The 26,984-nt window shown below is 50.3% G+C and overlaps 2 long non-coding RNA genes across 5 annotated transcripts in view; one reads left to right on the top strand and one right to left on the bottom strand.

Moving 5' to 3' along the window:
• Window positions 1–1,455: 1,455 nt before the first annotated feature.
• Window positions 1,456–18,987, top strand: LOC106559435. Of its 2 annotated transcripts, XR_005366135.1 has the most exons (4): window positions 1,456–1,625; window positions 14,381–14,767; window positions 15,249–15,634; window positions 16,258–18,987. It is a non-coding gene; the product is annotated as an uncharacterized LOC106559435 (long non-coding RNA). The 2 variants fall into 2 exon arrangements; XR_005366134.1 differs by lacking the exon at window positions 14,381–14,767.
• Window positions 5,357–26,984, bottom strand: part of LOC106559436 — a 28,878-nt gene continuing 7,250 nt past the window's right edge. The window contains exons 3-7 of one of the 3 annotated variants that reach the window (XR_005366131.1): window positions 15,246–15,546; window positions 12,657–12,897; window positions 11,723–11,827; window positions 7,153–7,287; window positions 5,357–6,268 (exon numbers count right to left, since the gene is read on the bottom strand). This is a non-coding gene — a long non-coding RNA (uncharacterized LOC106559436). The remainder of the gene's footprint in view (window positions 6,269–7,152; window positions 7,288–11,722; window positions 11,828–12,656; window positions 12,898–15,245; window positions 15,547–26,984) is intronic. The other 2 variants (XR_005366132.1, XR_005366133.1) reach the window with 2 other exon arrangements.

Raw genomic sequence — 26,984 nt, 5'->3', positions numbered from 1 at the left:
CGGACGCCCTCCGGCTCCACACCGAGACCGGGTTTGAGCCCGGAGTCCTGGCCTCGCACCTCACAGGCACCGAGGGCCCCTCCCGCAGGCCTGGGCGCAGGGGCGGGGGGGGGGGGGGGCGCGCATCCCCGGCTGAACTGCCCAGACGCCGAGGCCGTGGGCGGCGCCCCCACCTCCGCCCAGGAAGCGGCCAGGCCAGACCTGAGCCCGTTACGGAGTAAGCCCGGGGCGGGGGTGGCGAAGGCCTTGGCTCTTGGCTCCTTCGCCTCGGCAGGCCCTTGGGGGAGGCCACAGCGACGTGGGGGGGAGGACGAGCCGGAGCAAGGGCGGCAGCAGCCCAGCCCGGCACCCGCCCCGCCCCGGAGGCCCCCAGGAGGCTGCACCGCGCCGGGCGGGCGGGGGGGGGCGCTGCAGGGCCAAGCTGGCCGGACGTGCTCGGCGAGACCCCGAATCCTCCTGCCCGGCGCTGTCGGGCGACCCCCGGGCGCTGTCGGGGCACAAAGACGTGGGCGCCTCGGGCCCCTGCGCCCCTTTGCAGGCTGTGGTCCCTGCACACGGGCTGCTCGGCCTCCCTGCCTCCCCCCAGCTTCCCCCCTCGCCTCTCCTCCCTCCCCCCCGCCTCTCCCCCCCTCCTCCCCGCCTCCCTGCCTGCCCCCCCAGCCTCCCCACCCTCCCTGCCTCCTCTCTGCCTCCCAGCCTCCTCTCAGCCTCTCCCCTACCTCTCCACCACCCCCCCCCCCCCCCCGCCTCCCTGCCTCCCTCTGGCCTCCTCCCCAGCCTCCCCCTGCTTCCCCTGCACCTCCCAGCCTCCTCCCCACTTCCCCCTGCCTCCCCCCACCCCGCCTCCCTGCCTCCCCCCTCCCTCTCTGAACCCTCCCCCCACCCCCACCCCCGGCCTCCTCCTGCCCGTCGCAGTCGGGACGCCCTCCTGGGTGCTTTGGGAGCACAAAGACGCGGATGCCTCGGGCCCCTGCGCCGCCTCTGTGGGCTGCGGCCCCTGCACAGCCGGGCGCTCGGCCTCCCTGCCTCCCCCGCCTCCCCCCGCCTCCCTCGCCTCCCCCCGCCTCCCCCTGCCTCCTCCCAGCCTCCCCCTACCTCCCCCAGGCCTCCCTGCCTCTCCCCGCCGTCCCCCTCACCCCGCGCCTCCCCCTCGCCCCCGGCCTCCCCCCCACCCCCCGCCCCTCCCCGCCTCCCCCAGGCCCCCCCCCCGCCCTCCCCCCTGCGTGCCCCCGGCCCGGCGGGGAGGACGGCCCTCCCCTCGCAGCCGCCCCGCGGGCCCCGCCCTGCTGCGCCTTCTCCAGGGCTCCCGCCGGGGCCCGCGACGCCGAGGGCCGGTGGCTCCGACCGTGACGCCGCGACGCGAGCGAAACCGGAGGCGCCGGGAAGCCGCGGCGGGACGAGCGTTAGCGCGGGGGATGGCGCCCCCTGCTGGCCGCACGCGGGGACGCAGCCGGCGGCCGCCCTGCCCGGACCGCGACCTGGAGGGCAGGTGCGGGGAGGGGGGGGGGGCACCCGGGCACCCCTGGGCGTCACCAGCCCCGAGTTCTAATTCGTCCCGAGACCATCGGCTGCCTCAGCCCTTCCCGGTTCTAAAAACGCCGTCAACGCTTGCAAAGTTCCAGCAGGTGAGCAGGAGGAGGGAAGAGGGAGGAGGAAGGAGGGAGGAGGGGGAGGGGGGAGGAGGAGGCGGCGGCTGCCGGTACGCAGCGGCTCACCCCTCCCGGGCCTACCTGCGCTCCCAGGCGCCTGGGCAGGTCCTCTCCGAGCCGCCACCTCCAAGGCCTGCGCCCGGGAGGCGGCGGCCGCCACTCACTCCCCGCACGGCGGAGGCCTGGGCCCCGGCCAGCCCCTAATCCTTGGAACCTGTGAATGTTCCTTGAAATGGCAAAAGGGATTTTGCAAGTGTGATTAAATTAAGGGGCTTGAGATGGGGAGATAATCCTGGATTATTCAGGTGAGTCTTAAATGCAATCACAGGCATCCTTACAAGAGGGAGGGAGATTTTGCTGCAGAAGAGAAATAAAAGCGGAAAAAAAAGAAGAGAGAGAAAAACGTATTACAAAGGAACGGGGCGGGGAGGGATGTAAGAGGCTACTGCCTCCTTTAAGGATGGGTAAGGGGCCAGAGGCCAAAGAACACAGCTCTGAAAACTGGAAAGGCAAGGAAATGGATGCTTCCCTGGAGGCTCTGTTGATACCTTGATTTTGACCCAGTGAAATCGATTTCAGACTTCGGATTTCCAGAACTATGAGACAATAAACGTGTGTTGTTCTGAACCATCCGGTTTGTAATAAGCAGCCGTCAGAAACTGGTGCACGGCCTTCTACTCTCAACTCTTGTGCTGGGCAGTTGAGATTAGGCAGTTAAAAAAAACAGAGACCCCCCAGGGAGGTTTATAATCTCCTTCCCTTGGGAGTCTAAGAAGCAACAGCCAAAGAGATATTTCGCCACAGAAGATAAGTGAATGACTTATCCGCACATGAAAGATGTTCCATCAGTAGCATTAGGGAGGGCAGATCATGAAAACCACAATGAGATACCACACACCCAGGATGGCTATAATGGAAGTCACTAACAAGCTTCGGCAAGGATGGGGTGGGGGTCTGCGATCCTCAGACACCGCTGGTGGGTTGGTAAAATGGTGCGACCACTTTGGAAAATAATTTGGCAGTTTCTTTAAAAGTTAAGCAAAACTTACCATATGACCCAGCAATCTCACTCCCAGGAATCTATCCAAGACAAGTGAACATTTATGGGGTGCCTGGGTGGCTCAGTCTGTTCCACTCAGTGTCCAACTCTCGATTTCAGCTCAGGTCACATTCTCAGGGTTGTGAGATCGAGACCAGCATCAGGCTCTATTCTGGACACGGAGCCTGGCTAAGATTCTCTCTCTCCCACTCTCCCTCTGCACCCCCACCCTGCTCACACCCTGTGTGTGTCCTCCCTCTCTAACAAAAAACAAACAAAAAAGGTGAGTGAACATTTATGTCCAAAGACATGCATGCAAATGTTCACAGCTGCATTATTCATAAAGCCAAAACCTGGAAATAACACGCACGTTCATCAACAGTGAATGAAAATGTGATAAATACAATGAAATATTATTCGGCAATAAAAAGGCAGATTACAGACACGCTACAATAGAGATGAACCTCCAAAACATTATACTAAGTGAAAGCAGATCCAAAAGACCACATATTCTGTGATTCCATTTATATGACATCTCAAGAGATAAACCCACAGAAATGGGAAGGCTGGTGGTTGCTGGGACTGAAGGTGGAAACAGAATGACTACAATATACGTAGAAGGGATCTTTTTGGGATGAGGACAGTGTTGTAAAACTGGATTGTGATGATGGTTGCACAGCTCACTTAAAATAGGTGAATTTTAGGGTATGTAAATTATACCTTAGTAAAATTTATTTAAAAAAGAAGGTGCAGCCCAAGTACATAGGTTGATGAAGGCTCAAATATCTTAGGAGTGTTTCCATTTTCTTTCTTTAAGAAAGACACAGAGAGACAGAGAGAGAGGCAGACACAGGCAGAGAGAGAAGTAGGCTCCCTGCAGGGAGCCTGATGTGGGACTGGATCCTGGGTCTCCAGGATCACACCCTGGGCCAAAGGTCGCGCTAAACCACTGCGCCACCCAGGCTGCCCAGGAGTGTTTCCATTTTAAAAGAGGCTCATAGGGCACCTGGGTGGCTCAGTGGTTGAGCGTCTGCCTTTGGCTCAGGTCATGATCCCAGGGTCCTGGGATCAAGTCCCTCATCGGACTCCCTGCAGGGAGCCTGCTTCTCCCTCTGCCTGTGTCTCTGCCTCTGTGTGTCTCTCAAGAATAAAAATAAATAAATACATAAATACATAAATACATAAATAAATAAATAAATAAAGCAAGCAAGCTCATTAAAAGATTTCAAAACCTAGAGTATGGTGGCAGGCCAAGTGACAACTGGCCAGCACTTGTTCAGGTCATCCTGGTAGGCGGCATCCTGCCACACCAGCAGGTGATCCAGCACTACTGGTGGCCTCCTTTATATTCTGGGGCACAATGAGAACAAAGCTGCACACTTTCCTCTCCCCACCCCTTGGCTAGGGCCCCAGGCAGAAGCTGGTACCTGCCTTACGGAGCCACATTCATGCCACGGTACTCCAGCCCTCATGCCTCCACTTTCTAGAAGGCAGGCATAAAAGCTGCTCCATCCCACCCCCACAGCCAGTTAAGTCCAGCTGCAGCACTTAGAGCTTCCCACTCTGGGAAGGGCTCCGTACTTCATCCCACCCAGCACTTCTCATGCTCCATACAGCTGACAAGCAAAAGGGAGCATGGTGAGGGCAGGAACCATATTTAAGACTTCTGGCATCCTCTCCAGTGTCTCCTCCACAAAATGCCAAGTGTGGACAAAGAGCTGAGCAATATACAATACAATGACTTATAAGTAACATATATTTGGTCATTCAGATGACCAAAATACATCTCTCAGGTGTATTTGGTCTTCATCAGTAGTTCCTGAAAATGCTTCAGGAATGTGAAGGTAAAAGGGGTGTCTTGTTATTAATAAGGTAACTTTCAGACCCCACCCAAGGGCAGGGGTTGGTTATCAGGAGGACCAACCATGTGATTAGGGAGTTTGAATTATCCCACCTCCCAATGCCCCCCTGCCATCGCCCCCTTCTCGAGAGGGAAAAGGGGCTAGAGGTTGAATCAGCCAAATCCCAATGAGTTAGTCAATCATGACTGTGTAATGAAGCCTCTATAAAAACCCACGGGGACACCTTTCGGTCTTTCTTAGAGAGCTTCCACACTTGGGAAACTGGAATGCTCCCATGTGCCACCAAGCCAGGCCCCAAGCTCCATGAGGAGAAAAAGTCCTTTGTTCAAGGCCTGGCCCTATGTAACTCTTCATCTGGCTGTTGTTGATTTGTATTCATCACATGCTTTAATAAACTGCCAAATGTAAATAAGACATTTCCTGAGCTCTGTGAGCAGCTCTAGCAAACTAATCAAACCTAAGAAGGAGGTCACTGGAGCCTCCAATCTGTAGCCAGTTGGTCAGAAGCACAGGTCACAACCTGGGGCTTTCGACTCGTGTATGAAGTAGGGGGTGGGGGGCAGTCTGTAGGACTGAACCTTTAACCTGGGGAGTCAGATGGCATCTCCAGGTAGGTAGTATCAGAATTCACTGGATTCTCAGATACACTTGGGTGCCTGAGAATTGCTTCCTGTTGTGTATGGGGGAACTCCGGCTTTGGAATTAGGCCTGAGAACCTTTAAAACAAATGGTAACCACCTCGTTTTTGAAAGATAAAGAGCCAAACATTAGTGGTAGATTTAAAAAAGATGATCCAGAGAGCTGTATTTCTTTTAATATACAAAAGGGTTTCTTTTTTATTTAGGGTTAAGCTCTAAGGCTGTAGTAAAACCTGGCACATGTGGTGATGCAAACGGAATAAGAACAGAAGACTCTCTCCATAAAAAAAATTCATAATCGAATAAAAAAACAACCAAGTATGAAGGAAAAAGAATCAAGAGTTCTCACCCTCTTCTTTTAGGGGAGTTTAACAGTTCCCTAGCCTGTCCATTGATAAACTCATTCAACTTCGTAAGTTGGTACCATGTGCATGCTGCTCCTGTGGACACCTCCTGTGGACCACACTCATCACCTCAAGTGTCTGGGTCACCAGAAGTCTACCTCGGCCCTTTGCTGGGATTATAAACTGAGTCTTGATGCAAACCTCCTCTCCCCCCGCCCCCCAAAAGCACACAGACCTCCTCCCCAGGGAGAGTCGGGAACCACAACACAGTTGGAATCATAAAGAAGTGACAGGCAAGATCAGAATCAAGGTAGTTCTTCCTAAATTCATGAGTGTGTCACCTGACAGTGAGGTTTTTACCTCCAAAGGATAACTCCACTCCTGCCCTCCTTTCTAGAGGCAGTAGCTATGCCCAAAGCCTCTCTGATTGCTCTACCCACACCTGCAGTCCCCTGTTTTGAGAAACATTCTTGCCTTGAGCACCATCTGGAACCTTTGCATGGGGCTTAGGCTGGTAGAAGTTGAAGGGAAGGTGTCTGCAGAGGTCCATCAGGTCAAAAGCAGGTGCTATAGGCCGGCGCTCCTGCGGTGCCACATTCTGACCCACAGAATTTTCCTTCTTAATGTAGGTTCTAGTCAAGAGCCACATTGAGGTCAATAGCCAACATGAGCAAGGCTTCAGTGAACACAACAACTCCAACCAGCAAGTCCAGGTAATTAAAGGATAACTCAACTCCTGAAATACAAAGAAACATTAAAAAAAAAAAAAAAAAAAAAAAGATAACCAAATGACAGTCCATTATCTAACAGACTCTCAAAAGCACCTTCAGAGATTTATACTCTTATCCCCTGTCCCTAGCATATTGCCTGGCACGTTAGTAGGTACTTATTTTTTGAGAGAATAAACAAAGGAACTGACTGCTAATGTTTTAGCAAAGCCAAAGCCAGACTTGGAACAAAATGAATCTGGTAATGACTTGTCACCAACTTTTGCTATATACCTCCCTCAAGAATCCTACTCATGTACACAAAGTTAGCTTTGAAAAATGTCCCACATCCTTTTGCAATGTGGATTCTAGATTTCCTATGAGCTAATAACTAAAGGTCTTCCATCTTAGGCATATCAGAAATTAATTTTATCTATTTTTTAAAAGACAGAAACTGTTAAAGTTGAGACCGTTCACCAAGAGAAGCACAAGGGCCAGTTGTACTCCAAAATGTATCCCATCATCATGTAACTTACTATAGATCCAAAGAACTATAACTAGTTTGCATACCATCTAGAAACTATCTTTAGGGCAAAATCCACAGATGCCAGATTTCTGAAACTTCAAGGAGGCTGCCTCACAGAACTTATTTCACCTCGACTCTTGTCACTGCAGGCAATGGACTGAATGTTTATGTCCTCTCCAAATCTGTAGGTTGAAATCATACCCCCAAGGTGATGGAATTAGGAGGTAAAAACTTTGGGAGGAGGGGATTAGGTGAAGAGGGTTGAGCCCTCAGTGGATAGGATTAGTATCCTTTTGAAAGAGGCCCAAGAGATAGCCTTGCCCCCTTCCACCAAGTGAAGACACAGCAAGAAGACGGCTGGCTAAGAACTAGGAAGCGGGTTCTCACCAGACACTGAAGGTGCTGGAGGCTTCATCTTGGACTTTCCAGCCTCCAGAACAATTTCTGTTGTTTATCAGCACCCAGTCTATGGTATTCTGTAACAGCGGACCAAATGGACTGAGACATTGCCTTATCTAGTCACTTGGAGGGCACAGGAAGAGAAAAAACATGGAAAAATTTCAAATTGTTGGTCACAAGTAGATTCCAAGCCATAAGATATTCAGTTAATACATACTAAGCCCGTATTTTGTGCCAAACTGAATCTCCCTTTGAGACAAAAACTAAGAAACACACACACACACACACACACACACACACAAACCTAAAGAACTATGCAAACAGCATTGCAAGATCACCCACCTGCCCTTAGAGCCCAATAGCATCTTTGCTGGAGTTTCAACATCTAGCATGCAAAGAGCCAGACAAAACCTTTGATGTCTGGTTGAAGCTTTTGTTCAAGACCCGAGGACCAAGGTCACACAGCAAGTTGGCAAGAGGAGAAAGAGAAATCCTGTCCATTGATCTGCCCGTGATGGCACCAGACAGTTTATATTATTTCAGAGGTGACTGTACCAAATGGATTACCATCACCAGCAATAGCTCCTTTAAAAAGCTAAGGGCATCAGCTAGTTCATTACCAACTGCTCTGCCAAACCGGCTCAGAAGAAGCTCACTTAATCCCGTGCAAGTCCCCGGCCAATTTTATCTTTGGTAAGAAAACGTCTAAAAGCAAGGGCATGACAGACAGAGCCTTGGGGGAGACAATGAGATGTTCAAGTTCAATGCTACATACACCCACTTCTGATCAGGGTCAGGAGTGGCATCCTTAGGGAAGTGCTTCAACACCAAAGTTTGCAAAGGAGAAGTCAGCACAGCGAAGATTCTTATAGTAAATGGTTTTATGCCGTGTTCCAAGTTCTAGAACTGATTCTGTACTTTGTATCCTCCCGAGAATGTTTGCTTTTTGGTGTTTTGTGGCCAGAGGCATCAGAATGAGAGCTCAACCCTGATCTGAGGATGGTATAGATCTCACAGGAGATCCCAGCAGCTCGTAAGCGTACAAACGAGAGGGCATCTGGGCAACCAGTGCCTTTGTGAGGAGTGTGCACACGCAGCGTGCCAGGCTGCGTGGGGTATGGTCTTCATACTCCTTTTGGCAGCGACATTAGTAAGAGCCAAATCTGTTCACACATTCTGCTCCATTATCACAGAACTCCAGGCCAATTTCACACTCGTTCGCATCTAAAAATAGAAGAATAGACTACTCTGGTTAGTCTCACTCTCTGGTCCCTTCTGCTGTACTATCCTCCAGACTATTCCAAAGACTGATCATCTGCCTTTTCCTACTCTTGCTGGTCTCGTGCTGTTCCTTGAACACATCAGGCCCAACCCTGCCTCATGGCCTCAACACCATCTGGAGGCCGGCCTCCTCCCCCGGCTGGCTAGCTGCATGGCCCTCTCGCAGGGGTCTTCCCAACAAGCCTTTCCCTTCCAGCCTTTAAACTGCCACGATGACCACATTTCTCAGTAGAACCCATCAACTTATCAACTAATGTACTCTAGTCGTCTTGCTTGTCTCTTGGCTAGACCGTAAAGTCCATAGGGAAGGAATTAGTCTTTTAGGTCCACTATTGAACCGTGAGTACCCGGGACAATGCCGATGCATAGTGGGAGTGTAATAAAATATGACATAAATAGATGAACTACTAGCCAACCCTCCCGTGGACTGGGAGGCAAGCATAACTTTTCCATGATGAAGACTAAGAAGGGGCCTGCTCTCCACAGGAAAGGACATGGCCTAGCACCAGGGGACTTCTCCTATTGACTCAGCCCTGTCTGAATCATGCTGTAATCTTCCAAGCATAGTAAATACCGACTACCACCAGCTGCCAAGAAACCCCTCCATCCCCTCAAGAAAAAGGACCTCTTTTCTCCATCTCATGGGTTCCTAGAGCATCCTTGATGAGGGTCCTTAGCTGGTAAGATAGAGAAGCAGGCACACTCGTCGCTTGAGATCTTAAGTGTAACCAGAAAATGTGTGTGATGTCCACAGCATCTTTCCTGAGAATGTTTTGGGAGAGAAGAAAACACAATCCAGATACCCTTGGTAGAGGAATATTCCTTTCTGAAGAACGTTCAGTTTAGACAATATAGTCATAAAACTGTATCGTAGATGGTTGAATTCATCAATTTAGTTCCTTATCCAAATTCTGGTCTTTTCCATGAAGTCACAAGCCTTAGTTCTTGTCTGTAGAAGAGTTTCTCTCTCTCAAGAAAATTTAGCCTGAGGAAGTGGTTTTTTAAATCACGCTCTCCCTAGGATGTTAGCTGCTCCAGTTTATTTTATTTTTTTTTTCATTTGTTTTTATTTAAGTTCGATTTCGCTCGTTGTATTTTACCAAATTGTTCTCCCATTTACAACAAGGCAAGGGAAAGTCGTGTCAAAATCTTGTCTAACGCTCTAGTTGTTTTGTTTTTTTTTAGAATTTTATTTTTAAGTAATCTCTACACCCAGCCAGGTGCCCCCTGACACTCTAGTTTTAACACTTGATAGGATTTCCCCTTTTTATTTCAGGTACTTGGACTATATATAAATGATTTAGGCTTTCCCCCGCCCCCTGAAATGGAATAACCGCATATTAACACATCTTGAATAAACAGCTAAACCTCTAGCACATGTGCTTTTCCATTCTAGAGCCAGCCTGCTCTCAGCATTTTGGGATGAACAGTAGTCCTTTTGTCCTAAGCTCGGTAAGCAAAAGCAGAGATCGTATGAGACCACCCTTGCTCTTTATGACAGCTGGTCAGCACTCAACACATCCCTACCAACTGATTATGGAGGCTGCCTTCAGCCCCCACACGCAAGGGAGTATTGCCCCCACCCCCACCCCCGCCACCAAAAAGGTCTGGTGCACCGCAGCCCTAGGTAGATAGCCGTTGCTTATCTCTAACAGAGTCTTTTTCTGAATACATTTTAAGAACAGAAGCTAAAGGCAACGTAATTCTAGAAAAGAACCGCTAAGTGACAATCCTCATTAAAGTCAAGTCTTCCTGAGAAAAGGAAAGAAACTTATTATGTTCTCATGAGTGGCACCTGCTACAGATCTCTTCCCTTTCGAAAGACAAACGAAAACCCACAATGCTACATGGCCCACACACATCAGTGTGTGCACTCCCATTCATGCTGTAGGCACACAGGCTTGTGTATTTTCAGAAATTTGTATTGCTATAGTCTTTGAGTGGCTAGAAAGGAGCCAAGTGGAGGTTACTGGAATTTATTTGATCTTCTTCAACCCTCGTATTTCTGACTTTTATCATAATAATCCCGTGATAGACAGTGCTGTATGAGTTGTCCAAGTTCTATCTTTCCGGGATTTCTAGAAGGGGAATATGTGAGCCTGAGAACCATTTGTTTCAAGTTCTTGATATATGTGTTAACCTGTTTTCCAGAAGGTGCAAGATTATCTATAGCCCTGTAAGCAATGTCTCCTAACCACTCACACTTGCTAGACTATATTACATGCCATCCACTGTTCTAAGCTCTTTGCATGAACTCATTTAATCTTCAGAACAATCTTAGGAAGTAAGTACTATTATTCCCATTTTCTAGAAGAGGAAACTGAGGCACAGAAACTATCCCTGATCTTTTTTTACAGGAAGAAAGCTAGTTTGAGGAATAATCATATTGTCAACCTAGGGTGAACACTGAGGGGAAGCAGAGTTAGGACACTTAGCGATGCTTCCTAACAGCCTAAGATTGTATCCATCTGAACTCTGAGGACATAGGGGTGAGGGATGGGTGCTCCTCTGTACCATTTAAGTAGCTATGGTCCTTCCCCTGAACAGCTCAGCAGCCAATTCAGAGATCCAGCAATCATGCAACTGGTAGTAGTATCCCCGCCAATTAGGTCTTAGTAAGTTAGAAACTTCTAGAACTAGAACCTTCATTAAACTCACGTGTGGACTTCATAAAGCTAAGATAAGAAAACAGATTTGGAATGGGGACTTTCCAAAACTCTATGAGGGACTCAGCAGGGACTAGAGCCTAACCACCTAAACCCCAGTCTGTCTGACATCCCTTGCTCATGCCCATTGCCCCTCACTTGTGTTCCCTGATTGCAGCCAGAAGGCAGACCAGCAAGTCCGGGGGAAGGAGGACAGTTTCCCACCTGGCTGAGGGCCAATAGCCAGAAGAGGGAGGAGAAGGAGAAGGGAGAGGGAGGGTGGTGGAGAGAAAGAGAAAATGTGGGTGTGCAGTGGTAGGGATCCCCAGCAAGGACTGCTGACCTCATCACTAGAACAGGAAGGGTCTGTGGGCACACGGGTACGTAGCCCAATCCTCAGCTTCCCACCTGCTTAGCTTCTCTCACCACAGATGTGAACCCTGTGAGAGAGCCCCCCACTCAAAGACTCTTTGAGGTGGTCTGACTCAACCATCACTGAACTAAGACACCTGCCGGAGACGGGTGAGAAGAGACCCCTGTCAACGAAGCACACCAACAAGGCTTTCGTCTCACATGCCTCTTTGGGCTTTTACCCCACCCCCACCCCACCCCTGCCACCAACCCCCTCCGACCTGAAGCATGCTCTTGTGGCTTGCACGTACGTCTGTGTTTACATCAGACTTGGGAATAGTTTCTCGGACAAGGGCCCCAGGGCCATACTGCTCTTCAGGTCAGGCCTAGGAAATATAAAACCATAGACACCATACTCTAAAAAGGTACTGAGTTTGAGTACTTGTAAGGTTGGGGAGGCACATAGCTTGAAATTCTGGATCAGAAAGGCTAATTTATGGTCCGTTTCCTGACGTGCCCGGTGCAAACCATACATTGTGAATATGCCCAACTACACAGCCCCCCTTCTGCTATTGGCTTATACGACGGCTGTAGAGGATTCGGGTCTGTAACCGTGATTAGTGGGTTTAGAATACATCTAGCAATCTCCAATTATGAAATCTCACCTCTCGGGTTATGCTGAAATGCTAAAAAAGAGCCATTTCCAGAGAGTAAGTAAGGTATTATTATATCTTCACGAGTCACAGGAGAAAGTGAAAGAGAAATTCAGTTTTGCTCTCCTGTTTATAGGAGTCAAATTCCTATAGTGTTTCGCACTTAATGCAGACCTTGATAGTGGTTTAAGTAGTAGATGAAACCTATTCAGCTCACATTCGGTGCCAGGGTGCTGATGTTCAATACGTTCTGTATAATTCAACCACTTGATCCTCAGGATCCCTGGGCGGCTCAGTTGGTTGAGCGTCGAACTCTTGGTTTCAACTCAGGTCGTGATCTCAGGGTCATGAGATCAGCAGCACGTCGGGCTCCGTGCCCAGTGGGGAAACTGCTTCCTCCTTCTCCCTTTCCCTCTGCCCTTCTCCTCTGCTTGTGCACATATATTCTCTCTCTCTCAAATAAATAAGCAAAATCTTTTTTAAAATGTCAGTTAATCCTCACAACCCTGAGGTACTATCATTTCCATTTTACAGAGTATGAAACAGAGGTTGAGTGACTTACCCCAGGTCACATGGCTAGAAGGCCGCAGAGTCAGAATTTAGAACTAAGCTCTCTGGCTCCAGACTCTGCACGTAGAGCAAAACCCCTTGTGAGACTGTATGTGGGTTTGACTTCCTTCTCCTATCACCGGTGTCGAGGTGCTTGGGGTACCAGCCGCAGAGGATTAGGGACAGCAGCATTTTATGTAGTGGAGTCTCAACCGGCCTTCACTCTTCCATGACCAAAGACTTATTTTTTATTTCTGAGAAAAAAAAAAAAAAAAACGGAGTCAGAAATAATCATGACAGAGTTGGAAGGGACCCGAGAACCTGCCTACTTCCATGACCCTTCCTCCCTCGTTTGGAGAGTCAAACTCCGTTCTCTGTGTCTTTGGGCGCTTAGAGCAGTGAGCATCTGCTCACGATGCAGTCTAATCCATCTCAGAATAAGGAGGTAGCTTTCTCAATAGTAAAAAGGAAAACTTCTGACAGCATTTCAAATCCAGCAGCTGCCAAGTTATCCTTTTCAATAATCTTCAAGACTCCCCTCTCTCCTGATAACTCTGCCTGGGTTCCAGCTTGACAAAGCTTGTCAAAGTCGCCTTCAAAGTATGTTTTTCAGAACACAGCTGTTAAAAAAAAAAAAAAAAGAATAGAGCTGTGTCAGCCAGGGTAGAAGTACAGCAAATAAAGGAGGATTATCACCTCCCTTGATCTACATCATCTACTTCTATTAATATGGCCCAAGTGTCTGTTCTCCAAACAGTTCTGAAATAGCCCTGCCTGTGATACCCCATCTCAACTCCTAATCCCAATTACCCTCCAACTTCTAAAGTTGCCTCTTGATGCTAACTGACCAAAAAGAGGCTTTTGAGGAAGGAAACACAGTGATAACCCTCTAGGCCAGAGCAGAACATGATCTTGAAACCACGGTTTTGTGGCCTTCAAACCCAATAAGTGATTAAAATAATCACAAGTCAAAGTCTCAAAGCTTCAAGGTTTGAACTGTTTTCAGTTCAAACTAAAGGTCTAACTCCAGCAACTCCTGTTGCCAACCCCGAGGCTGCTCTGTGTTTCCGGCTCTTCCCACCTTCAGACTCTACAGGATCCTTCTTCCCAACCCTCCTGCGTTTGGGCATGCTTGAGCGTCACTCCTGGACCACAGCATTTAACTGCTATGCAAACACAGACCCTCCAGAACTCTTCCTCTCTGGAGGCACACAGGAGCTTTGGGCTGGCTCCCTGGGGCCTGTGGCGAGCAGAGCCCGCCTGCTCCATGTGACGCCCGATAGCCTGAGTGAGAAAAACATCTTCCTTTACTTCCAAGCCACTGAGATGAGATGTTGGGGGTATTTGTTACCACGGTATACCTAATGTGTTCCGACTCCATTATTAAATTCCTGAAAGGAAAACAAAAAAACAAACAAAAAAAGAAAAAAGAAATTCCTGAAAGGAACGGAGTTTCCCCCCAACATTTCCTAGATCCTTCTTTTTTCTTTTTTAATTTTATTTATTTATTCATGAGGGACACAGAGAGGCAGAGACACAGGCAGAAGGAGAAGCAGGCTCCCTGCGGGGAAGCAGGACTCGATCCCAGGACCCCGGGATCACGCCCTGAGCTGAAGGTGCCCCCGCCAGGTGCCCTCCCCAGATCCTTCTTACACCACCTAGTATCTCCTGAGAGCTGACCCTCCCCCGATACTTTTCCTTCTTTTTCCCAATTGGGCTTAAAAACTCTCTTTGCAGTGAAAATGCTTAGGATCATAGAAGCCCACCTGCTACTGACAAACCAGAAAGACCATCTCATCCTAAAGTCTGACACAACAGCTCCTTCTAGAATCTGTAGCATCAACAGAGGCCCTTACCACCCTCAGGGCGGCCCTGCCCTCCAGCTGCTGATGATGAAGAAAGGGAGGGCGAGGCCGTCAGGACAGACTGAGGTTCTGTGCCGCCTGACCTTGGAGTCAAGCTCCCCCTAGGAACAGCTCTCTGCGGGGGGCAGCGGCTTCACTGCAGGGGGAGTCAACCCAGAAAATGAGAAATTTTGTAAACGGCCTCCGGGCAGAAGCCCTTCCAGCCACGGATGTGACGTGGGCCGTGACGGAAACGAGGAGGGCCTACTCCCCTAAAGAGGTACCAAGTTGCTGCAATTTTGTTTTCTGCTCGGCAGGGTCCCCAGATACCCAAGTGCCAGGCCTTGGAGGGGGGCTTGCCTGCCTTCTGGTCCATTAGGTACCTCATGGCACTTAGGGGGCGCCCAGGGTATGCAGCGCCTACTCACCTAGAGTAGGATCAGCTTCCTGGGCTCCCCCTCACCCCCCAACTCCCCAACTCCAAACCATGGGATCTGAGGAAGACAAGTCTAAGTTCAGCCTGATAGGATTCTAAAACCTAATATTTTGTTGGCAGAGTAGGGTGGGGGGTAGTGGAAAGATATGGGGGGCGGTGGAGAGAAGTACATATTTTCCTGTGAGGACTTGGGAGGGAATACCTGGCACTCATGAACTCGCTGGATCTCCCTTGATGGAAATAAGGAAAGCATCCAGAACGGAGAACATGACTTCAGAGCATTTTTTAAAGCCACTTCCCCTCACTCTAAGCCCTTCCTCACCAGGATTCCATAAAGCCTCGTCATAAGCTCTTCTTCTGTTGGATTTATCATTGGATTTCCTGAAGTCCCTAAAAAGATACTCCGAGGAGAGGTGACATTCATCTGACATTCATCAGCTGTGTGCCAAGAACTTTCTGGGCCCCACAGTAGATACCAGCGAACACATCAGGTGACCTGTCCTCCCGCCACTCACATTCCAGTGAGACGTGCCGTAAACAAGAAAACTGCTGATGGCGATGAGTGCCCTGTAAACTAAACAGGGTGATGTGACATCGACTGCTGGTGGCATCGGAGCTGAGACCTAGAGGGACGAAAAGGAGTCGGGCAGGTCAAGGGCTACCGCTGCTCTGGAAGTCAGGAAGTCAGGCTCAGTGAGGGACACAGCCCAGGTGAGTTTCCAGGAAGGGAAGGGAAGGGGGGGGAGAGGGAGAGGGAGGGGGGAGGGAGGGGTGGGGAAGGCAAACCTCAGACCTAGTCCTCTTAGGCCTGCCCCACTGCAAAGCAGCACTTAAAACAACCCAACTTGAGGTTTCAACGCTTGAGGAGCCCCTCCACCATCCGCCACAACAAGATGGCAGCCCCTCGTTGCCTGTCCTTCCCACTTGCTGCTGTCCGTAACCAAGGTTGCGATGGCCAGGCCATCAGTGGTAGAAGTCTTCACCACTCAGCAGGGGAAGGAAGCACTGGGGGCTTGGGGCCTTGTGTCCTGGCCTCGTTGGGGACGAGGGTGCAGTCCCCCACAGGACGGCTGAGGGGTCACCTGTGGCCCCACAGAGCAGACCATGGGGCTGGGTGACAACCTGGTATTTCTCACCCCTCCACCCTGAAGGTGCAGCCTGGCTGTGGCCAGTGGGTGGAAGGTCCTGGACCGTCTGGTGCTCAATCCTGGCTTCCGCAGCACTTCCCCAAACCGGGGGCCCCTCTGGGAGGGATCTGCTCTGCCAGTGGTCAGGCGAGGAGTCTAGGCTCTCTGCCCTGGTCACCCTGTACAATATCTGAGCCATTTCTCTAGATTTCTCTTTTCAGGGGCAGTTGCAGACCCCGACGCTGTCTTCTCCTTGCCTGGAAAGAACCGTGAGGACTTGGAGGGCCATTCTGAGGGGGCTGGCAGTGGACAGTCCACCAAACCATCCAATACAGGTTTACCCTGCAACTTGGGCTTTCAGAAACCAGTAGTGAGTGAGTAGGGCTTTTGTTAGACCCCTTCCTCCATGCCATGCCTCGCTTAGCTGTAGCCCTTGGGCTATGAAGATTTCACCTCTGAAGAAAGGATCTTCTTCCCACCAGGTATAAGGGTAAGGGAGTACAGATGCCCTCTAGCCCCTGTGGCTTCCTCGACCTCTGCCCTTCTGCATCCCAGACCCACGTGGGTGACACTCGGGTCTGAGATGGTTTCTAGCTGCCACTTTGGGGCCAGGCCAATGAGGCTGCTCACTACCAGGGGATTCTCTGCTCACAGGGGACTCTCTCTGGGGCTTGGCAAAGACATAGTACTGGCCTCGGAATACACTTCTGGGGGGTCGGGAGGTCAGTCTCACGGAAAGTAGCATCACGTGGGCAGCCAGTGCCCGTGTGCCAAACATCAGACTCCCAAAGTGTCTGCACACACGACAGGCCTTCATTTCCACCGTGGAGGAGGCTCCCCAGACGGTGACCTCATCCTGGCTCTCGGGAGTCCTCATGGCCACAACCCATGGATACAAATGACAACATACCTGTCAGGCTTGGGCCAGATGGTCCAGCTGCACCAGATGTTTAGTGGCTGGCTGGACAGATTCTGTGACAATGAAAACCCCCCAAATGGGTCCCTCAAAACCACATGGCACCTTTGGATTGAAACATATACTACCCTGATGCTTTGCCTTACCTCTGTGGAAAAAGGAATGAGGGGAAAGGGAGTAGGAAGGATGAAGAAGGAAACAGGTTGTGGAAGACCCAGCTAATAAATCAGAAGAACACTATAGATACAACCCTACTCCTCCCCAACTAAGACAGAAGGCTCACCTTGGGCTGTGCTTAAGGGACAAAGCTACTGACTTCCCAGAAAGCACTCAGCTCATGGGTCACCACCTCCAGAAACTTCCCGCCTACTTCCCCAGAACTCCTCCTTGGGAGGAGTTGGCCACAGTGCCCTGAGAGTCCTTGCACCCTGACAGTAGTCACACAGAGCATTTGTCACGGGGCATCTGGCCAGCAGCAGTTTGTCCCCAACCACTGTGAGCCACCAATCCTAGAAGCTGGCCGCCTCCCAGTGGCTACTGCCCAACAGCACACTCAAGTGCCTGCTGGATGCAGTGTGGCGTTGCCGTGTCCACAGACTCGGCTCCTGAACAGAGAGGCAGACATCACAGGGGCTGAGGGTACACTTGTTTCCCACCCTGACCCAGACCTGGGAAAGCGATGAGGGAAGCAAACTGTCCAATCCGCAGTTTATCAGCAAGTAAGGCAATGGTGACACTTGGAATATCCCCCTGAGAGGTCTCTTAAGAGGGCCTTCATGGGCCTTCTACCACCCGCGGCAGGTGCTCACAGCTGGGTTGCATGTGAGTCACCTACCATTTGCCTCTTCCTTCCGGCTGCCCTGAAGTCTCTCGCCATGGCCTCGGTTCTCAGAAGCCATGGCTACTAACTTGGGCAGCGAGCAGCTTTGAGAGAATAGGCAAAGCCCAACATCTAGGCCCTGTGAGAGCCCCTCTCTGCCCTGCAGTGAACCAGGTCTAAGCGCTCCAGGAAGGGATTCCCAGGCAGCCAGGTAGCACTGATGTGGAACACCCTGAAGAAAGCTGCCTACAGCCTTAGCTCCCTAAAGAGACTGGGAGTTTTATCCAATTCTGCAAAGTTAGAACTGCCACGTTTAAGCAGACATGGCAAGAAAATACCATGACAAAATACCTGTGTCTGGCACTCCAGGTGACCGGGAGCTCTCCAGGACGCTCCCCTTACAGAATCATATCATGAATTTCGTGCATACACACAATTTTTCATTTGCAAGGAGGAGGGCTCTATGTACTCCTTCCCTGCCTTACTCTCCAGAGAAAACCAGGAGGGAGTTAGAACAGCGAGAACTTGCTAGAGACATGTTGACCTGAGGGTGGTTAGGGACACTAAGGCCCAGGGCTGGCAGCATGATGAGGTCAGGAGTCTGGGACTGGTGCCCTGAGGAGAGTCCTGGAGGAGCTGGTATGCTTCCAGATTGCTGCATGTCAGCCTACAAACAAAAGCGCATCCTCTTTGAAAGTAAGCATTCCAGTTTAGGCCTCGAGCAGGGGTCCATAAACTATAGCCCACAGGACAAGTCCGGCAGCTGCCTGCTTTTGTAAATAAAGTTCTACTTGACAACAGCCAGGTCCATTCATTTATATGAATGTTGGAAGTATTCTATAACCTGTCCCGCCCTGGGAATAACTCAGAAGCAAAAGCAGTAGCTACTCGATACATGTGGCCACTGTGAACATGAAATGTGGCTTATGTGACCAAAGAACTGAACTTTCAACTTTAAGTTTAATTAATTTTAATATAAATAGCCACATGTGGCTATTAGCTATCATTAGTGCAGCATAGATTAAGATCAAGCCCTTTTAGCAAGATGACAAGAACCAATTCACACTCGAAGATTTCTTGGAATTATCAGATAAAGATAATTATATGAAACAATGTTTAAAGAAATAAAGGACATAATCATGGGGCGCCTGAGTGGCTCAGTAGGTGAAGCATCTGACTCTTGATTACACTTGGGTCATGATCTCAGGGTTGTGAGGTCAAGCTCTGCTTCGGGCTCTGTGCTGGGCATGGAGCCTGCTCAAGATTCTCTCTCTCCCTCTTCCTCTGCCCCTCACTCTGCCAAAAAAAGAAAGAGAAAGAAGGAGAGAATCAAAGCAAAACGATATGTTGGGAGGGGCCCCTGGGTGGCTCAGTTGGTTAAGCGGCCGACTCTTGATTTGGGCTCAGGTCATGATCTCGGGATCATGAGATGGAGCCCCGAGTCAGGCTCTGTATTCGGCAGGGAGTCTGCTTGAGGTTCTCTTCCTCTGCCCCTCCCCCTACTCTCTCTCTTTATCTCTTTAAAGTAAAAAACTAAGTCTTAAAAAAAAAGACATATTGGGAATAAATGGACAGATTGAAAAATAAGTGAGTTTATAGAAATGAATAACTGAACTAAAATTTCATGACTACCGATGTCTACAATATACTTGAAATTCATCCAAACAATAAGATGAATAGATGGGTGGATTGACAGTTGAATGGATAGACAGATATGATAAAGTATGATAAAATGTAAATAGCAGAAGGCAGGTAGTGGGTATATGGCTATTTGTTGCAAAGGTCTTTTAATTTGGTCATGTTTAAAAAATAATAAAATGTCAGAAAAAAAAACTAGTCATGAATCAAATAAAGCACCCAAATGCAGCACAGAGAGATATGTATATGAAAATATGAGAGAAGTTAAGAGAGTCTTAGATATTTAGGGGTACCTGGCTGGCTCAGAAGAGCATGCAACTCTTGCTCTTGGGGTCATAAGTTCAAGCCTACGTAGGGTATAGAGATTAGTTTTTAAAAGGGAGAGAGAGACTTAGATATCTAATTGGAGCTCCAGAAGAAACAGAGAATAGAGGAAAAAAATATCTGAGGAAATGGTTGCAAGTTTCTTTGAGCAGATGAAAAACATGCACCCACAAATCCAGGATGCATAGTGTAGCAACTCAAGATGGCCATAAAAATCTTGCCTCTCCACTCATTGAAAGGTGGAGTCTAACCCTTCTCCCCCTTGAACCTGGGTTGTCTGGGGTGACTTGCTTACGTAATAGGCCACAAAGTCAAGCTGTATGATCCCCAGGCTAGTCAGAAGCAGCTTTTCAGCTCCCACCTTGGTCTCTTGGAAACCTCAGGAAAGCCAGCTACCTTACAAAAAAAATCTGACTAGAGAGGTCTCAAAACTACATGGAGAAAGCGGGACATATCTGCACCCAGCCTCCCAGATATCCCCACCAACATTCATGTTATAAATGCACATGGAAGTCATTCTGGACCCCGCAGACCAGTGCAGTTATCAGCTACATATCACTAAGGGACTTCAGTCCATCCCATGTGGAGTGGGAGGACGGCTCTGCTGCGATCTGCCTAAATTTCTGACCCACAAAAGTAAGAGATTGAAAAAACATTGCTTCTTTAAGCGATTAAGTTTTGGGGCAGTCTGTTACACAACTAGCTAGAAGACAGCATTCCCAAGCAAAATTTAAGGTAACAAAGGAATACAGACAGACATAATAAAATAGGAAAGCATTAAAGACAAAGAGAAGATCTTAAAATAAGTCAGAGAAACAGGATTGATCACCTTCAAGAAATGTCACTGAGCAGGCTTTTCTGTGGAAGCAATGGAAACCAGGAGACCCGGGAGTCATTTCTTAAAGATTCTCTTGAAAAAAGTAACTGTCAACTTAGAGTCATGTACCCAGCACAACTATGATGAAAGAACTTGGAAGACGTTAGATAAATAAGAATTTATCTCCAGTGCCTCGCAAGAAACTTCTTAAGTTCATCTAGGGAAAGATGGTTTGAAATACTGAGAAGGATGTGAATAAAATGCTAAGTACTTACTAAAGTTGTTCTGGAGTAGCTCAGGCTCCAGAGAGAGTACACCCTCTTCCTTGGGAGACAGAGGGGACATAACAGTAGGTGTCCTTACTGCTTGGGCTCATTTCCCAGAAGGGGAGCCTGGAAAGCTAGGGACAGACACTGGCATGTCCCAGGCGAAGTCTCTCCACACCTGCCCCGGGAGATGGGTAGACTGCCAGGGCTTAGCTTCCTATAAAGTGAGCCCCTTGGAGGGCTGGGAGGCCATTTCAGCATGTTCCTCAAGGGTCTCCCCAGAGGAGGCCACTGCCCAGCTGGTTTGCTGCTCTGAGGCTAACTAAGCAATTATAGAAGGCCTTTGGCCCTGAGGGAGCTTCATTTCCAGGGGAAGGACCAGAGAATGTGAAAGCCAGAACCTGGGAATAACTCAGAAGCAGAAGGATACCGGTCTTCTTCCATCCAGTCTTCTTCCCTCAAGCAGGTTTGTTATTCTGTGCTCTCTCTGCCACAGGAGAAGATGGGAAATAAGTTCCCACTTCACCTTACGTAGTGAAGACCAGGCACTGAAACACTGGAAACTCTGTCCTCGGGCTCAGGTCAGGAAGTACTCACTAAACTTTTAGAAGCTAGCTCTGCTCCAGTCAGATTTGGAAAGAGAGGGCAGCCCGGGTGGCTCAGTGGTTTAGCGCTGCCTTCAGCTCAGGGTGTGATCCTGGAGACCTGGGATGGAGTCCCGCGTCGGGCTCCCTGCATGGAGCCTGCTTCTCCCTCTGCGCCTCTCTCTCTCTCTCTCTCTCTCTCTGTGTCATGAATAAATAAAATTGTTAAAAAAAAGAAAAAGATTTGGAAAGAGAGCCAGACCAGCCAGCAAGCTCTGCAGAAAGTTTGGATTGCAGGTCTGAGGAGTTCAGCAGAGAGGCCAGCACCCACTCTGCTCTTTCCATGACTGGATAAACCCTGGGAAACGGCTGGACTTGGTGGGCCAGGGGAAGGGCCCACCTCCTAACTCATCTCCCTGCTTCTACTCTATGGAATGGTCCATTCTGCAGAGCAATTTCTGTTCAGACATACCACACCATTTATATCTCAAAACTCCAGAAGCCTGCCCTCATTCAGGCTTCAGTCCCCAGGGGACGCAGCAATGAACAAAATCAGAGTCTGTTCTTCTATGCAGCTTATGTCCTAGTGGGTGTGATGATCCCTTCATTAAGATCTAAGTTCTAGGAAGAAAAACCTAAGAAAGTGGTGGGAGGGGACTATTTTTGACTGTGATTAGAGATGATTTTGCTGCATCCCTGGAGCTTAGAATAAAGCAGTGCCCAGCAAATGGTAGCTGGTCACTGAATGCAGGCTGACGATGTGACTAAGGGTCTGTCAATGATCTGATGCTGTGTCACTTGGCTGGGACATAAAGACAGTAATCATAAGACCAGCGGAGGGGGATCCCTGGGTGGCGCAGCGATTTGGCACCTGCCTTTGGCCCAGGGCGCGATCCTGGAGACCCGGGATCGAATCCCACGTCGGGCTCCCAGTGCATGGAGCCTGCTTCTCCCTCTGCCTGTGTCTCTGCCTCATCTCTCTCTCTCTCTCTCTCTCTGTGTGTGACTATCATAAAGAAAAAAAAAAAAAAAAGACCAGCGGAGAGACCTACAGGGAGAGGTTACAACGTAGGTTACACAAACCTCAGACCACACAGCTCCTCTGTCTCTGTGGGTAATAACCAGAGTCCACTGCGCAGACACGGATGCGGAGTAGGACAGTGGCCTTCAAACTCGAGTGAGCATCAGAACCACCACGTGGAGGGCTTGTCAGAGATTCCTGGGCCGTGTCTCCAAGCTTTGATTTAGTAGGTCTGGGCTGGGGCCTGAGTGTTAGCACGTCTGATAAGTTTCCAGGTGATCATGATTCTGGTCTGGGTACCTCACTTTGAGAACCATCAATGTAGGTCAAACTACATAATCCCCTTGGTTCATCTCTGCCCCGGAGAAGAAAGCCAGCATGCCGGCAGTTCCTTACACCACATGGGTGGTGATAGCTGGTCTTTGCTCATCATGTGCCATCCCTCCTCTCCATGTCTTTGCTACCCTTCATGGAAGGGCCCCCTTCACCTCCTAGCTAAACGCTGCCAAACTCAAGTCTTACCTCTGTGGAGCTCCCCGTGGCTACACTGACTCATAATACCCTCCCCTCTCCTCCCACCTGTGCAACTGCTCTTGGGGTTTAGCCACTAGATCATCTTTCTAATCACTAACTTTCCTAAGTACTACGCACTTGCCTCCCGTCATCTCAGACCAGGAGCAGAAGGGCAAGCCCAGGCTGCAAATGTTCCCTAAGTTGGCTCAGAACCATGGCTGGCACGAGATTCCACAGAGCCCGCTGCTGTGTTGCTCCCACTATCCGGAGATGACGCCCAGCCCAAGGAACTCGCAGCTCTCTAAGTAGCCCCCAGGGGTATCTTAGGGAATCCCAGGACAGGACTTCATTCTGGGTCAGCTGGAGACAGAAGAAGGAAATGACAGTGGAAAGTTCACTCTTTCCCTCCAAAGCTTCTAAATCTAGGCTTGTCAAATATACACAAGCAGCCTTCTCTTTAGACCCTTCTCCTAAAGCCAACACAACAGACGTCAAAGGCAGAATGTGTTCCAGAAGACATGCTGTTGAGGGTCAGCCCCCCACGACGTCACCAGGTGGCCTAGCAGGTGTTCCTGCGGTGGTTCTCAGCACCGGCTGCAACTTAGAATCTCCCGGGAAGCGTGTAACATCCAAATGCCCAGGCCCCCAACTAAGTCAGGGTCTCTGGGCCTGGGATCCAGGCCTTGGTATTTTTAAAACTCCCCAGGTAATTCTCATGTTTAGCCAAACTTGAGAAAAGCTTCTGCATTCTCTCCTAACTTCGGGCCCTTAGAAATGTCAGTGTAGAGAGTTCTCCATCTTACCTGGATCGTTCACTTGGATGATGGTCCTAGTGCCTGACTATCCCGGGTTGCTCCTCTCTGAGACACAACCCCACACAGGGATGGGAACACTTAAAGAAAGATCAACTACCAGGCCAATGGGCTTCCCCCGAGGACCCAACCTTAAGATTTTATCTCTGCATTGAATAGTGTGGTCAGGTTTGAGTTTCTAAGAAGGCCAAGAACCTGCCCCCAGGCCTGGTTCCTGTGCCCGAGTTTGGTTGGAGAACGAGGTGCAGAAGCTGGTAGAAGCTCCTCTGGGGACAGAACAAGCTTAGTAGGGCTCTCATTTTAGTTCCTCATGATTTCCTGAAGTTTGGGAGTAAAGATAGAAGCAGAAGACACCAGAATCAAAGACTTAATCCTGGTCTTAGAAGCATCATGATTGGATGACCACCTCCTTGCTCATTTCCTCAAGGGCCAAGGTCCCAAACTGTTGATGACAACATAGACTTTATCCCCATTCTGCGAACACACCCGACCTGTTTGTGTGCCTACAGCGTCATCCACCTGTTAAGAGCTCTTCTGCCTGACGTGGTGGCCTAGCCTGTCCCACAGACGACAGGCGTCCTGGGGTCAGCGACTGAGCCTTACCAGGCCCTAAGCCAGCCTCCTGCAGCCAGAACCCTGCAGGGTCTCCAGGAACACTGATGAGTTGGTAAAAAAAAAAAAAAAAAAAAATGCAGGCAGCAATGTTTGGAGAAGAGGAAGGCTGTCGTTCCCCCTCTAGGGGCTTTTCTGAGAAGTAACTTGATTAAGGGCACAGTGGGTGACGTGCAGCAAGGACGCCGCGTGGGGTAGACGTTACGAGGGTCACTCACCACTGTCCAGGGGCCCGAAGTCTGCGGGAGACATGCCTCCTGGTGGGAACGGGAAGCGCTCGTTCTCCACAGAGGCCTGCCCTCGGGCCCCACTGCCTCGGGGCTCTGCTCCCCACCTGGCGAACAGCCCCAGGTACCCAGCCCTCTGCTTCACCCCCTCATGGGGGGGTGGCAAGGGGCTCTGAACAGCTGTTGATCTGCCCTTTGGGGGTCTGAGGCCAGCCCCAGCCCACACGGGCACAGCTGTGCCAGCCACTCCGGGATGGCCCCTTCAACCAGGCTCCCTAAGAGGTGGCAGGTGGCAAGTGGCAGGTGGCAGGCGGGCCCTCCCCCCGCCAGGGACCGGCTGGTCCCCGCATATGCACCACCTTCTCCTAGGGCCTGAGAGCCAGGCCAGGTGTGGGGCTGGACCCGAACCCCGACTGCAGATGTGGGCCTAATGAGGCTCCCATTCCGCAGTAGGCCGCCAAGGGCAGGCCGTCCTCCACAGGGGCCGCAGTCGGGACGGGGGACAGGTTTGTCAAGACCCACTTCGGACGGTGCCAGGGCCACGGGGGGAGTCACTTCGCCCCCGCCCACGCTGCCAGCCTCCCCAGAGGCTGAAAGCGGAGGAAACAAGCCCACAGACTCCTCCTCACTGACTTCTCAGCAGTCCCCGCACCCAGACTGGGCAGGGCCAAGGCTGGGGATTCCTCTGGAGCGAAAGCAAGATGGATCTGCAATTTTTTTAAAATAAATCTGGATTTGTTGATTATTGATTTATTCATGAGACACAGAGAGAAGCAGAGACATAAGCAGAGGGAGAAGCAGGATCCCCATGGAGAGTCTGAGGCAGGGACTTGATCCCAGGACCCCTGGATCACGACCTGAGCCAAAGGCAGATGCTCAACCACCAAGCCACCCAGGTGCCAGATGGATCCGCAAGGTGACCAGAGAGTCCCCTGTGCCCCTTCCTCCCTGTCCAGGGCCCCCTCATCCATGAGCTCTCCTCTGAGACATCTGTATGCTCTCCTCGCCCACAGGCACCTGCTGGCAGGAAACCAGGGCATCGGTGGTTGGCACCTTTGTGTCATTTCAGTCGGGCCTCTGGTTGGCACGGCAAAGCCTCAGGGCCACACTTTTCCTGAGTTGAAGAACTCCAGGCATGGCGAGACTCTGCAGGAGAGATGAGACGGGAACGGGATGGGGGCTGCAAAGGCATCCTAGGGCCCTGAAACTGCATTATCTATGTGGGTCTGGCCAGCTCAGGCTCTGCCCCCCTGAAAGCGTTGGCACCCCTCAGAGTTATGTCCTTGGTCAAGGTTGCGCCTCCCTCCATGCTCCTCTCAGGGTCATCTCTACAGCATCTAGCACTTCCACTGCCATCCAGACCCCATATTCTCAAATCCTTACCTCCACCCTGAGGTCCCTGAATACCATGCCTGAGTATCATCAGGCTGGTTTCCACCTGACATGTAGATCTCCTTCCCCACACCTCTGCTCTTTCCCCCAGAGCTCCATCAATAGTACCCCCATCCACCCTGGTCTCACCAGGCCCAACGTCATGAGCCATCCTGGCCTCCTGGGACTCTCTCCCTTGCTTTCCACAGCTGCTCTATCTGCATGACCCCTGCTGCGTACACCCCCATCCTCTCCATCCATTCTGTCATTGCCTTAGTTGGAGCCCTGGAACCCTCACTTGCCTATTGGGGCATATTATATCGGGCATATTATATGTTCGACGTGGCTTTGGGGAACTGGTGTGCATGGCTTTTCTGCTTAGAAAGGTTAAAAAAATAACTTTGGTTTTAGAAATCAATATAACTTTTATCATTATCAAAAACTTTTAGCCTTTTTTAAATGAAGAATATAAACAATCAGTAACTATTGTTGACTATCACCAAGAATTCTCATTCTGAGAGACTCTATTGGGCAACATTTACAGCAAGGAGAGCTTTTAAAGTCCAAGGGCCTGGCACTCTCAAGCACCATTTGATACGTATATATTCTATCTTAAGTGTCACGTTGTTCATTCAGGGGCATTAAGTACATTCACCTTGTTGTGCAACCACCAGCACACCCATCCACAGAATTCTTTTCATCTTGCAAAGCTGAAACTCTGTACCCCTGAAACACTAATTTCCTCCTCGTCTCTGCCCCCGGCACCCTCCCTCTACTTGTTGTCTCTAGGAGTTTGACTGCCTTAGGTACTTTCCATGTGGACTCGCCTGAAGCCTGCTTGAACATCTCGAGCCTTTGCCCTTGAGCTCTCCTTTGCCTGCAATGCCCTCTCCTGACTTTCAGACTCCCACCCACCCTTTAAGACCCATGTGTCTCCTTCCTCTGAAGCATTCCTTGCCTATTAAAGTCAAGTTCATAACCTCCCTCCCACCCCATGGCATTCCCCCACTGAC

This window comes from Canis lupus, chromosome 10 (assembly GCF_011100685.1).
Source record: "Canis lupus familiaris isolate Mischka breed German Shepherd chromosome 10, alternate assembly UU_Cfam_GSD_1.0, whole genome shotgun sequence".
Taxonomy (NCBI): Eukaryota; Metazoa; Chordata; class Mammalia; order Carnivora; family Canidae; genus Canis; species Canis lupus.
The sequence above is the reverse complement of the archived record's forward strand: the minus strand, read 5'-3'. Positions and strand labels throughout refer to the sequence as shown.